Here is a 14,650-nt window from a genome sequence, read left to right on the forward strand (position 1 = left end):
TAAAGAGCAATTTTTAGAACTGTTTAATGGCCTGTATGTGAATACATATTTTTTTTCTGGCAAAGTTAAAGGTCATCATTAGACATGTGTTAAATGTCAGGACAGCACTTGAACATTGAACTGACATACATGTCAAGGATAGGATTTTATACTTCTTAGATTACGAATATGAAGTTTGAATATGAATTTGTCGTCTTTGCATTCCTATAAATGTTATTGACTATCTTATATTAACTTGGGCTTTCTTACGAGAACACAGGCAACCTATTAGCTATTCTTTAAAATTTTGTTCGATGACATAATACTCTCGCGTGATTCAGTAATTCTATATCTGCTCAAGCATTCTAGTTTTACTTTTTAATGTTTTCATATTACCTCATTGTGATGTGAGTAGTGATGGGTATACTTTAGCGACCATGGAAATCCCACTCAAAATTGTCGTGGAAACGTTTGGCGACAAGGGGAATTTAACAGGGCGAAAGTTAACATGGGTGGGACTAGAGATCGACAAAAATATTGGGACAGTATTGCGACAAGGGTATTGGCCTGTTTAGTGACAATTGGAATTGACGTCATGGTACTGGCACTGGCAACAATGTTGCAAGGGCCTGACCTCAATAGGACCAAACAGCGGGACAAAAGCTTGAAAGCTTGGCGGTACTTGACAAAGAACTGGATAGACATAGACATAAACATAGACAAAGAAAGATACAAATATATATGGCAAAGAGAATAAATATATCTTTTCGAGGCAAGGGAGTGGCCCTGAAAAGTGCCGTTGGGTTTCTTCTTCTTCTTCTTCTTCTTCTTCTAATTTGTTCTTTTCTCCACAATCTTCTTAGTTTTGTTATTGCTGTTGTCTTTTGTTATTTTTTCCTCCTGTTTTTCCTTCTATTCTTAATTCTTCCTTTCAATTTCTTCTTCGATTTTATTTTATTATTCTTTCCCCTCATCCTCTTTTTGTCCTCTTCATCTTCCTTCTCCTCCTTTTCTTCTTTTATCATCACCCTCAACATTTCCTCACCTTTCCTCAAGTTGTTGATCGCCATCTTAAATCGATAGGGACTGTAATAATAATCACCGTCCAGTTTTGTTAACACTTTCTCAATCATTCCCAAATTTTCTAGAACGTCTTGTAACTTCAGTATCTTTTCAATGTGGCTAGTTGCCATTTTGGCTTATTCAATTTTGAATTGCGCGAATGACTAATGCACGACTTTCTATATGTTAAGCACGGGCTTGAACGAAAACATCCCTTACAATAACTTCACGTATTATCTACTATCAGCACACGAGAAGGAGAAAGAAACCACAATATATACTATCCACACAAAGTATCCGAAAGCATACAAACCACAAAATATACTATACACACACGGGAAGGGAAGAAAACAATATCTAATATCCACACAAACGTACGCGAAGGCATACAAACCCCAAATCTGCTATCCACTTAACGTACACGCAGGCATACAAACCCCAAATCCACAAACGGGATGGAGAAAAAAAACACAATATCTACTATTCACACGAACGTGCGCGAATGCAAACAAACCCAAAATCTACTATCCACACAGAAGGAAAGGGGGGAAAAGACCAAAATAACTACCATCCACACAAACGTACTCGAACTTATACAAACATACACTCTACTATCCACTCACGGGAAGAGAAAAAAAAAACAAATCTAATATCCACACACGTGAAGGAGAAAATACATACCCCAAATCTACTATCCGCACAACGTACGCTCACGCATACAAACGCAAAATCTAATATCCACACACAGTAAGAGGAAAAAAATCAAAATACACTATCCACACACGGGAAGATGAAAAGACAAACCCAAATCTACTATCCACACACCGGAATGAGCAAACGCAAAGCCCAAATCTACTATCCACACAGCGTACGTGCACGTATACATATCCCAAATCTACTATCCACACACGGGAAGATGAAAGAAAAACGAATCTCAAATCTACTATCCACACACGGGCAGGAGAAAAAAACAAACCCCAAATATATTATCCACACATGGGAAGAGAAACAAAACAAACCCCAAATCTACTATCCACAAACGGGAAGGATAAAAAACAAACCCCAAATATACTATCAACACAGAAGGGAGGGAAAACAAACTCCATCTATACTATCTGCACAGTGAAGAGAAAGAAAAAATCCCATATCTACTATCCACACAGAAGGCAGAAGAAACAACAATCCAATATACACTATCAACACAGAGGGAAGAAGAAAAACACAATATGCTAACCACACAGAGGGATGGAAAAAAACATTATATTATTATATTATTATAATAGCATTAACACAGAGTGAAGAAATAACCCATTATAGACTATCAACGCAGAGTGAGAAAAATAACCCGTTATATACTATCAACACAGAGTGAAGAAAATAAACCCATTATGTAATATCAACACAGAGTGAAGAAAAAAAGTTTTGAAAGCAACTAGGCCATCACCTACAGTGACCAACACTACCAACTGCCCCACACACATCCTAGACACACACTCCAAAACAAATTTAGCCCGTTATTCTATGGCGTCAGTGTGTGATTTTCGAAACAATCAACACACAAAATGATGGATGAATAGACTGACTATATTTTATCCGCTTGCATGCCTAAAGTGCGTACGTGAAGGAAACTATCCCTTCCATTTCAATTCTACCTAAAAAAAATGACTATGATTTCCATTTTCGCTAACGTATCCCCTATCACTACTGATTTTTTAGCTCAAACATTGCAAGTGTTGTTGTTGTGGGGTTTAACGCCATTTTTCAGCACATGATAGGCTATGCATGGCAGACAGTATTAATGGTGGAGGAAAAACCCGGTTAAACCCCGGGAAGAACCATCGACCCACGATAACTACTAGTAAGCTTTCTCACTTACCCACATTGGCCGAATCCTAGACTCGAACCCACGCAGACAGATGTGAGATGGCAGTGACTGTAACTGAGAACGCTTTAGGCCACTCGGCCACTCGAGGCCCCCATTACAAGTGCAACAGAGCGGTTGTTATACCTAAACGGATTAGGAACAGTTTGTTATTGATAGTTATGGAATTTTAACTTATTAGTGGACCATTGCACATATTATCGGTACTAATACTTATTTCGTTCTATCACATTTGTCTTTGAAAATACGGTGTTAATATAGGATATTTTCATTAGCATTATTTTCCTATTCGGTGATACCTCGCGATATTTTTTGTCGCATCATTTTATGTCATTAACATAATGATAAACGGAAAGAATAAAGTATTGAACGAGTATTAAAAGGGACAAAGTTCAGTGTTGCAGGAAATAAGACTTTGCAAACATTCAGTGCATTATGACTACTTTAAGCAAAATTAGTTCAACATATATTATATTCAGAATTATATAGTGGAATATATTTGATATTTATAATCTCGTGAAACATGGAAACCAATACGTAAAGTGAATGTAAAAATATGTTCCAACTGAGGAAGGTTTCAACGCAAACAATCATATCAAATATGACTCAATTTAACAAAAATTGTAATGTGTTGATGTTTCGCTTCCTCTTGACGTTATGTTCATTTCCGGAAAGGTATATATGTTATTCCTTATGTAGCTGTTGAATAAATATTATATTCTTCACCGTTTTGTTTATTCAAAACCACTTTGAATACTATATACTCCAAAATACCTAAACATTATGACAATTACAAAACTAACATTTATATTTTACTGAAATGACCAAAACAGCGAGTAAAGTTAAACAAATGTATGAACTTATGTTCTATAAAAAAATAGTAATGGATGAAGCTATTAGATGGGTTATTAAGCTTGTAATTTGCATTCTAGTGGCTCAGGTTACAAGTGGAATTGGACTTATATTATTGATACCTTATCAGATTATTTTTCTCTACCAATACGGGCTTACATTCCATAAAAGGACATTAACAAGATAATTATTGATAATAGTTTCTAGTTTCATTGACAGGCATACGTTCTGCGATGTAAAACTATATATCTCTATATAGAAAGTGTTCATATGGAACATGTTTGTTCCTTTAACAGGTTATAGTAGGCAACATTTTTGCGCGATCAACGTAAATGTTAAATGAAGGCAACAAAGCTATCATTGCAACTATTAATTAACACTTTAATCGCTAAGAAAGAGACAAAACTCCCTGAAGTTTTAAACAGTTATCCTATGACTGAACTTATGTTTCCTGACCCAGTTTTATGGGCTAATACAAGTAAATCGTTTTCTTAATTTTCACTGTTTAACATTGATAGTTATCTAATTTACCTTCGTTTTGAGTTGTTTCCCCTTCCTGTATTCATCCTGTTGATAGACTTTGCAACTGTGCTTTCTATCATAGCAATTTCAATATCACATTAAGGCCATAAGAGTTGGGAAATCAGTATCACAACATAGGAATTCTGATAACATTGTGAACTGGGTATGCAAAATAGTATTATTATAATATTAAAATTATACGGACTTTGAAAATTTCTGCGAATAAATAATCTGCCAAATACATGAAATCTTGTTTAGCACTACAGGTGATTAATTATCTAATCGAAGAGCCACAAGTATGCGTACAGAAACCTTCCTGGCGGGTAACTATCTTCCCTTTAAGTATCAAGAAGAGTTGCCGACGTAGATAAACTTGTCACCTATCTATGAATAGCATTATGTTCTTCACATATCTTTTAAGTTATTTATCAGATTACTATAGCTCTAGCTTTATAAATTAATAACACTTAAATACCTTAGTGTGAAGCATCAGGATGACGAAGGAGCCCCCGGAGACAAAGATTTTTATGTTCTTCGCCATGGGGTTTGTTACGAGTATGTAGTTCCCACTGGAACTTAGTTGACAGCCGTTACAAATGCTTGTCCACACGAAGTTGGAACCGGTTTAAGACTCCACCAGCAACTGTAAAATCAGCTGCCTTCTTATAAGTAGCCTTATTAATTCTTTTGAGCACAACGGGGCTGGTGTCCTATTTTGCACAAATCACGTTTCATTAAACGTTGCCAGGATGTCATTTTTAAACCAGTCAATCCATTGCATTTCATCCAATTATTGATCTGTAGATATGCTCACTAAAAAGCAATTCATTGACTAAACTAGCAAACCGCCATCCTGTGCCTAACAATTAAGAATTATGTAATAGACCTGTTAGCAATACAGCTCTGGTAAATATCTAAACATTATATTTGCTAAAGTGCCAAAACGCGCACGCAAAACAGCTACCTTGCACTTTATCTTCTGGGATAAATGTAAATATACAGTCTGAATTACTTTTTTAACCTTAGCTTTCGTTTCTCCTTAATACTACCAATGGGGGCTCCGTTCGAACTTGCAATTGTATCCATAGTTTAAATATCTTTCCGCTGTATCAAATCAATATGCGCTGAATTCTGAGATACAGCAACCCACGCAATAAGCCGTAAGAGAAATCGACAAATTCAGTCCATAAGGGTGTATGTGAATTAAACAATAGAGAAGTGACATCTGATTGACAGGTCAGCGCAGTCCGATGACCGCTTTTATTTTAATGTTAATGAAGCAATTTTACATGTTATTGTTTAAAGTTGCCGTCTTGTATCCATTAGCTAAAATTTACCACAGTGACTGGGTTTGCCATGTATGCATCAAATGCAGCACGTCGGAAGAAAAGTGATATAGCGGCACTGGAAGTCAAGGACCTTCTGCTTCAGGCATGAAGTCCATTTCAGCAAGGGCGATAAGGCATGAGGCAATAACGCTGATGTATATGCCATGAGAGTGATATTTTTCATGGTCGTAGATTTATCGGCTTCGCCAAGGATATGCTTGTATCTTCTTTGGATAAAGCGTTGTCGTGGAGCGCTTTACATAAGTCATCAACGATCTTATCAAGCGTGGCTTCGTCCAAAACGCGCATTTCATCATTCTTGTTGGCGCTCATTGTGAGGCCAGGGCAAATAAAATTACCTGCGATTTAAACGGGACCATAGCTTATCATATTTACGTCAAAGACAATCTCAACGGGTGGCACTGGTGATGGACAGAATCTTTTTCCAATGCCATCCAGCATATTTACAGCGTGCCGTTCAGTCGTAGCCTGCAGGGCATTTTCAAGGTGAGAGACTTTGTTTATTTTCAGGTGGAAATTGTCGATGTCATAGAGCTTCGAGTATAGACATGATATTTCCTATACAAGAAGCGTGATATGAAAATCTGATTCATATGGATGAGTGAGAGTTAGCTCCCTTGCAGAAACGCATCTCTAGCGTGTCGTCGTAGTATATTGGTAAGAAGGCGACAAAGTCAAAGAAAATATAATTTTCTTTAGTATCATTAGACCATGAAATGGCGCACTTTTAAATTGGCACGCCAATACTCTCTCGATTCACTGGGATATATATACTGCTCTAACTGCTGGCATGTTTTCCTACGGTTTATATTTTAAATTATTTTGTAATATAACCTTTCTTTTCTTTATGATAAAGCGGGCAATATATGATGATTCATGCCCCATATGAAAGGTTATTTCTGTGGCCGTATCGCTAACTATTACGTCGACATTATTGTAATAGGGCAGTGTTTCTGGCTTTTGTTCCTACAGCGAGATCGCAATTACTCCTAATTTTCAGGATGTCCGTCTACTTTGCATCCTCATTTCATCGCTATTTAAATTGGTACTTGCTAATACAAAATTAGTGCAGATACTATTCCACAAGTAGTTTTTCAATGTGCAGTGCTTATTTTGCGGGTTGTACCAATACTCCGTCGTCGATTTCATCTAAGTATAAGCATATGGCACCAATGATTTGTGTTAGTTATCCGGTTGCTGCCGTATGAATCGCTTTTGATTAAGTTGTAACCTAGTGCTCAAGTTGCAAATACCAAACATGTTTAGAGTGATTTCTGTATATTTATGTTTAGACTTTGGTACTCAATTGTGTCTCCCGTAGCAAACATACGCGGAAAGCGAGTTGTAAGGTTTTCAAGTAAAGCGTTGGCCAAAACGGCAAAACGGCTTTTATGTATCATTAAGACTGCATTTTAACTGATTAAATAAAAACGACACCCTCATTCCATCACCACGACTCTCTTGGAGGTTAGTGAAGTAAAAGCCGCCACACGGTATGGTGATGGCATCGTTGGCGTTGATGAATATAAAACCACTAAAGTTGTGCAAGTAATCCGTTGAATCTCAGCGATAATACCCATACACAATTACTGCCGCATCCACACCAACTGACGAGATTATGTCTGCCATTAATAACAGAGCATTCAAGGGGGCACAGACCATACTAATGGCAAATAACTCGCGTTTGAGAATTTCCGCCTGTATTAACGTGTCGTGTTGTGGTTTATTTTGTGTGCGTGGTCACCTGAGCCATAACGCTAATGGCCTTAGGCCAGGTGCTAACGAGTGTAATGCATCAGTGAATCATACGCAAAAGTTAATAAGACCCATTGCAGAGGTACTGAGTGATGACATTCAGTGGTTACTAGATTGGTTAGCGGTCAAGCAGGAAGGAACAAGGAGGACTTCTATAGCAGCGAAAATATTTATGGGCCTGAGCGTGTTGCTATGCTGTAGCTTGATATGATTGAGTGTGTGTGTGTGTGTGGGGGGGGGGGTGATCTTAACGCAGCTTTAATACTTTGAGTCGCATCGCTACGATGTCTGCAGTGTGGCAGTTTATATTGAGGTCTAGCACGGGGGCATCATGCCGTAGACATGGAGCATCCTGTCCGACACAGCCACGTTATCATAACACAAGCCCTATCAGTCCTAGCACTAACCTCTTAATGCTGAGCAAGAAGAGAGGCAACTGTTAGTACCATTTTTTTATAAGTGTTTTGTATGACTTGGCCTGGGTTTGAACCGTAATAGAGTGACTGTGTTTCTTATGTTGTACCTTAGCCAGTACTCAGTTGAGGTGTTTCCTAACTCGCTCTAGGCTACAGCAGAATAGATCCGACAACAGCTCTAATCGCCCCGAGACACAATAATAACAAATGATGATATACGCGAGTTTTCCAGGTAGGCTCATTGCTGGATCTGTGACGTTACTTTCAGCTCCATGAATGAAAAAGTACGCGATCACTGTCATATCACTAGCACGTACAGAGGAGCTGCAAGGAACGCATACAATCTACACCTGCGAATTTATCCGAACAAATAAGCGTGTTCCGGTAGTGCTTATAACCTGAATATAGTGGCCTTTTGAGTATGAAGGCAGTAATAACAAATGCAAAAATAAATGTCATCCAGTACACAATGGAAAAATACATGACGTTTAGGCTCGACCAGCCACAATACATCTATTCTTTAAAGTTATTAAATTCCTCTCTCTACAAACTTTTGAGGAACTTCGCAACAAATGGTGATGATCGTTTTACAATCACTAGTGGTTACGGTGGTGCTGTTGGTGATGGAAAGTTTACCTTGCTTAATCTCCACCAGCAACTACGTGCATGCAAACTAAGTCTGGTCCGTGTTTTTCTGCAGAAGAAACCATGGCATTTATCATGATTAATATTTTGTGCTACAGTTATGCGTGTGTAAAAGTTCTGCCCGCGCATTCTTTCACCGGAAATGCTGTCTAAATCCAGAGTGGATTTGGAACTGCTCATCATCATTGACCGCATCTCTTAGTGGAACGTGGCATCCGTATTGAGACTGGCATGCCACTGATACGCGCGCTCCAGCAAACCTAACATTGACGATTTTAATCCTGGCCAACCAACCACCTACAGTATGTATGACAGCGCCAATCATCTTTGAGAGTTGGCAATGATGCATCCAAAGTCTCCTGGAGGGTCTGAATGGGTCGATCCCACAACTGTAGATGTACAACAGAGGCATCAAATACTTCTATGAAATTGACCTGGAGTATCCTGGTGATCTTCACCACAAGCTAAACATCTATTCATTAACACAAGAAGCATTGCACCAAGCTTTTTTCGACCCTGAGAACTAAAAGCAGTTACGTAGTGCACGTACGTACTTTGTAGTTATATTTGCAGTTATGTATGCGCATAAAACGATTCCCTTGGATGTTCAGGTTTCGTCAACGTGCGTGGATGGCTCCATATACCAACATGAACACGCGACTGGGTACAGTCGCAACTAATGAGTTTGAAAAGTACTTCTTTAAACTCATGAACAACGCTTTGTTTGGAAATGCAATGGAGAACCTCAACAACTGTACCCGTGTCGTGCTTGTCAGTGAAAGTCATGAAGACAGGTTAATTGCTGCCAACGCCTTGAGTCACGAAAGTTATTGAACAGTTATCTCTCAAATATGATATGCACATAACAATGGAATTGATACTTTAGCATACGGACGCCTCGCAACTGTCAATCAACTTACGATTAATGCGTTAACGTATTTAAATAACTCCTCGTGGTATTTCTATGTCCGCGGAAACAATTTGCAATTTATTTCGGTGTTTGGACAGGGGAGCGCTGATCAGCAGGTGCTAAATTGTCGTGTCATCGCTGCAGCTAAGTATTAGTCTGGTCCGAAATTATAAATACATCAACAGTCCATACCAGGCCAGAAACACGACGTTGTACGCATTCCAACTCCCACGGTGCATACAGCTGCACAAGCATATTACTTCAAAGTGAGTCTAATACCGGCGGTTGTGTTTTAATAATTTTCTTGTATCTTCCGGCTACATTTACAACGGTTAACGCATACTTGCATGTGTGTCCACGCACCTGATCATGTGGGAATGAAAGAAAAGATCAGCCTGATTAACTTCGGTTTACGTTTTCACATGAAACAATCAACGGAAATCCTTACCTCTTTCTGGTTGAGTGTTACACAACGCCTGTTTAGTTAAGTATGCTCGAGTAATCCGTGGTTGAAATTTGCCGTGCTCACTAACCTTCTAACTGCTGCTTCTGCTTTCCACGCAGACTGTGGTAACTGATGAACAAAACCCACTCGCAATCTAGGCTTTTCGTATTTATTTTTGTTTCGTTACTATATCAATATGATTTACCTCGGATAAGTACCCTTGCCTTGTTAGCTACCTTTTAAGATCCATCTGACAATTCGTTATCCTATTTGTAGGACTGATCACGTTCAAATCATGGTTATTAAATATATTAGCACGTTGACATACTCGGTTGATCGGTAAGCGACATCATATCGGTAACATACGACATCAACATGATTTACATATGCTTCTCCAGCCTTTGGTTTATTTTTAGAATCAATTCGTATATTCACTTATGTTCCCGGACCACAGTGATCCTCTCCAAGGATGTGCTTTTCACCAGAATGTTTACTCCCGGGTAGCTTGTTTAGCAGAGCAGAGACATCACTGACGATATTGGTTTAAAATAAACTTGTTTGTTTCGCACCGAATGTATCTCCCGGCAATCGAGCATTACGTCTTTGATATCGAATTATATTTCAGTACGAATTTTCATGCGGCATTGCAAACATGAAGATATGAGTATAGTATAAAACAAGTCAGATTCACACATTCAGCACATCATCACGAAAAAGGAAAAGCTCTACTTTTACCGTCAAATATTTATCCGGGTAAGCAAAGCCCATACCACCTAAGCATGGTGACATGTTTCCAAACTCATTTCGCTCGTAAATCTTTAGTAGGGCTTGATGCGGGAAAGCCTACTATTTAATCTGAGTATGCAATAGTTAAATGGGATCGCTTGTACATGATTGTACTCTCAGTCGGCAGACGAACCGTAGTGCGATTATGTGATTAGATTTTTTTGGAAGTGCTTCAGTCTTTGCACCGTTGACCTTTTAATCAAAGATGATGAAACTCCTACCACTGACGACCTTGATTCGAGTGAGAATGATATAGACGTGTCAGCCGATGTAGTGTTTGAATACCATGACAGCTGGCCGCGCGTGATCAAATGCAACTTCTACTCAAGTACGTGTACAATTTAACACAATTGTATCAATATGCACAGAAAGGCATCACAGAGGGCTTGGAACAAATGTTTGTACCGCTGATCACACCAAGGAAAAAATCGTGTTCAAGACCACGTAAACTGCGGAACAAACAAAATAGGTCACGGCAATAACCACACCTGTGCTGGAACATAAAGAGAACCTCATCCGATCAGGCTTCCCTCAACACAATTAACACACATTCAGAAAATGTTAGAAGACCAACAAGAGGATGTAGGATATATATTGTATTATCTCCCATAATAACAACATCCCTAGTTCAAACTAAGACACGCGCATTTGAAGATCTCATACAGGATTTCTTTAGCCATCCAGCAAGGTTTATTTCTAATATTCCTGATACAAAACAATTAAAAGAGTACTTGCTGGAGTCTGAACTACCCACGTAGATGCGCTCGAGTGCCAACGAACTGGATTGAGACGCATATATATTCAAGGCTTGGACTGGATATAAAATAGAATACGGTAATATTATATTTTAATGGATTTTATTTAAATCCTTGGCTTCTATAAAATTCTTGGTCCAGAAAAAAGTTAAAGACTAAATCGCTTCTATAACATTCGTTGGGAGACTATATAAAAGAATGTGCCTCCCAAAAAGAAAAAGAAGCATATATCTCCCCATTGGAGTAGGAAGATCTTTACCAGAAACCATTTCCACTTTGAAAATGTCTTGGTTGTCGTAAACGCTAGCTTTGGAAAACCATATATTCTATGACAACAAAAAATTTCACAGTAAAGTTCAAATGCGTGTCCATGGAACAACAACAGGTAAATGAACTCTAGTGTCGGTTGGAGTTGCTAGTGGTTTAAATTCGCGCTCGCAACAACGCACCAGGTTGTTAATAAGGCCGCACTGATTTCTCAGCGGCTACCCACGAACGATATTATCGATCTATCGACTTTTCACTTGTTGATGCACAAATTCATTGAAGACGTTGACGGCTAGTCCCAAAGTATATTCCTTTGAAATATTTCATGTCTTACACGAAAGGCAGCGTGTCATTTTAAATACAACCTCGAGAGTTACCTACATCATTACAATCTCATCAACATCATTATTTTATGCGACTTTCTATGCACCAGTCCCACGTACAGTTGATTTTACACTAGCCACAATGTCTAATATCCGAGCAAAATTATTTGGCGGTCGCATCGCATATAACATGAGGAAAAGCACAAAGCACAAATTGCAAGCGAAAGCATTTATCATACTAAAAATTAAACTAGTCAATTATTATATAATTAAGAAACGAGAAATAAATATCAAATTCAATCGATCAACTAGAAACAAATTATTAAATATTCATTACAAAGCCATTTATCTTAAGAAAACCCGAACTGACCAAGAAAGAAAATTCTTGCGTCAGATTTTCTATTCCTATGGTACTGGTGGAAAAGGCGCTAATGATAGACACGGCGTTTAATCTGGGCAACGCAAGACAATATAATATGCAAAAAAGTGCAGCATATACATACTTGTAGCTGTATATACATACATATATATATATATATATATATATATATATATATATATATATATATATATATATATATATATATATATATATATAATGACAGTGTAATGCTAATCTCTTATGTAATCTCTTATGACAGTGGTTTGATTTAAAGATGAATCATGCATCCAAGGTTAAATTGTACTAGAATCACAAGTAAACATCATGTGACCTAATTCCAAGACATGAGATCTGAAAGGCCAAGATGACATAATCTATGATTAGTCGCTGTTAAAACAACTTATCTGTTTACTGATAAGCGATTTCGAAATACCAAGTTGATTCATTCGACGACTCGCATTGCATTCTTTCTATTGCGTATTGGCATTCTATATCAGAGAATGAATACTTAGAATTATGTATTCTTAGTAGTGATGTCTTTCTTGGAAGAGTGATATCAAGATGAGTGATCCCTATATTTAATGTTATTATTCATTAGAATTACAGTTTTCTAACATAAACATAAAGACTATTTGGGTACACAATAGCTGAATGGAATTGTTGTGAATTCATTTAGATGACATTTGGATATATTTTAGCTGTCACCGGATTACTGTGAATTCATTTAATGACAAGTTCTGTAATATAGATTCTTCTATATTGCTGATAAGCCAAGACAATATAGACTACGATCTGAAATACGTTTGGAACTCATTTAGATTTATCGATACAATTCGAATAGAGAGAACATGTAGAACTTTAGACATTCATTCACCATATCAGCTTCGCAAAACACTTGAAAAGCCGTTTATCACGCCCAGAAATATGAAACCTTAATGCTCTGAAGCACTCTGAAAAGAATGGTTTATGTTCAGTGCAGGTGAAAAATGAAGAGGAATGTACCCCCAAAATCCTATGCTTTACAGCCTGCATAAATAAAACATGCCTCTAGTTCGTGAACATTTTAAATATGAAAATGATTTTACTTTGCCAGTTTTAAAATTTAGAAAACTAAATAGAATATAAATAAAGAATCATAGTTCAGAGGCATTATATACATGCAGTTTGCAGTTTATGTCCAATCGGTACCAACCAAACCAAAACAGGTCAAAGTGAATGCATTTTATGTCCAATCGGTACCTACCAAAACATAACAGGTCAAAGTGCTTGCACTTTATGTCCAATCGGTACCTACCAAACCAAAACAGGTCAAAGTGCTTGTAGTTTATGTCCAATTGGTACCTACCAAAACACAACAGGTCAAAGTGCTTGCAGTTTATGTCCAATTGGTACCTACCAAAACATAACAGGTCAAAATGTTTGCAGTGTATTTCCAATCGGTACCTGCCAAAACATAACCGGTCAAAGTGCTTGCACTTTATGTTCAGTCGGTACCTACCAAAACATTACAGGTCAAAGTGCTTGCAGTTTATCTTCAGTCGGTACCTACCATACCAAAACAGGTCAAAGTGCTTGCAGCTTATGTCCAATCGGTACCTACCAAAACATAACTGGTCAAAGTGCTTGCAGTTTATATCCAGTCGGTACCTACCAAACCAGAACAGGTCAAAGTACTTGCAGTTTATGTCCAATCGGTACCTACCAAAACATTTCAGGTCAAAGTGCTTGCAGTTTATGTGCAGTCGGTACCTACCAAACCAAAACAGGTCAAAGTGCTTGCATTTTATGTCCAATCGGTACCTACCAAAACATAACAGGTCAAAGTGCTTGCAGTTTATGTCCAATCGGTACCTACCAGAACATAACAGGTCAAAATGTTTGCAGTGTATGTCCAATCGGTACCTACCAAAACATAACCGGTCAAAGTGCTTCCAGTTTATGTTCAGTCGGTACCTACCAAAACATAACAGGTCAAAGTGCTTGCAGTTTATGTTCAGTCGGTACCTACCAAAACATTACAGGTCAAAGTGCTTGCAGTTTTTGTGCAGTCGGTACCTACCAAACCAAAACAGGTCAAAGTGAATGCAGTCTATGTCCAATAGGTACTTACCAAAACATTACAGGTCAAAGTACTTGTAGTTTATGTGCAGTCGGTACCTACCAGACCAAAACAGGTCAAAGTGCTTGCAGTTTATGTTCAGTCGGTACCTACCAAAACATTACAGGTCAAAGTGCTTGCAGTTTATGTCCAATCGGTACCTACCAAAACATAACAAGTCAAAGTGAATGCAGTCTATGTCCAATCGGTACTTACCAAAAC

At 38.0% G+C, this 14,650-nt stretch overlaps 1 protein-coding gene across 1 annotated transcript in view; it reads left to right on the top strand.

Moving 5' to 3' along the window:
• LOC149798760 (uncharacterized) overlaps window positions 1–14,650 on the top strand; it is a 49,394-nt gene that overhangs the window by 14,491 nt on the left and 20,253 nt on the right. The gene's annotated exons all lie outside the window — the stretch shown is intronic.

Source organism: Sinohyriopsis cumingii, chromosome 5, assembly GCF_028554795.1.
Source record: "Sinohyriopsis cumingii isolate HCF-2022 chromosome 5, ASM2855479v2, whole genome shotgun sequence".
NCBI lineage: Eukaryota > Metazoa > Mollusca > Bivalvia > Unionida > Unionidae > Sinohyriopsis > Sinohyriopsis cumingii.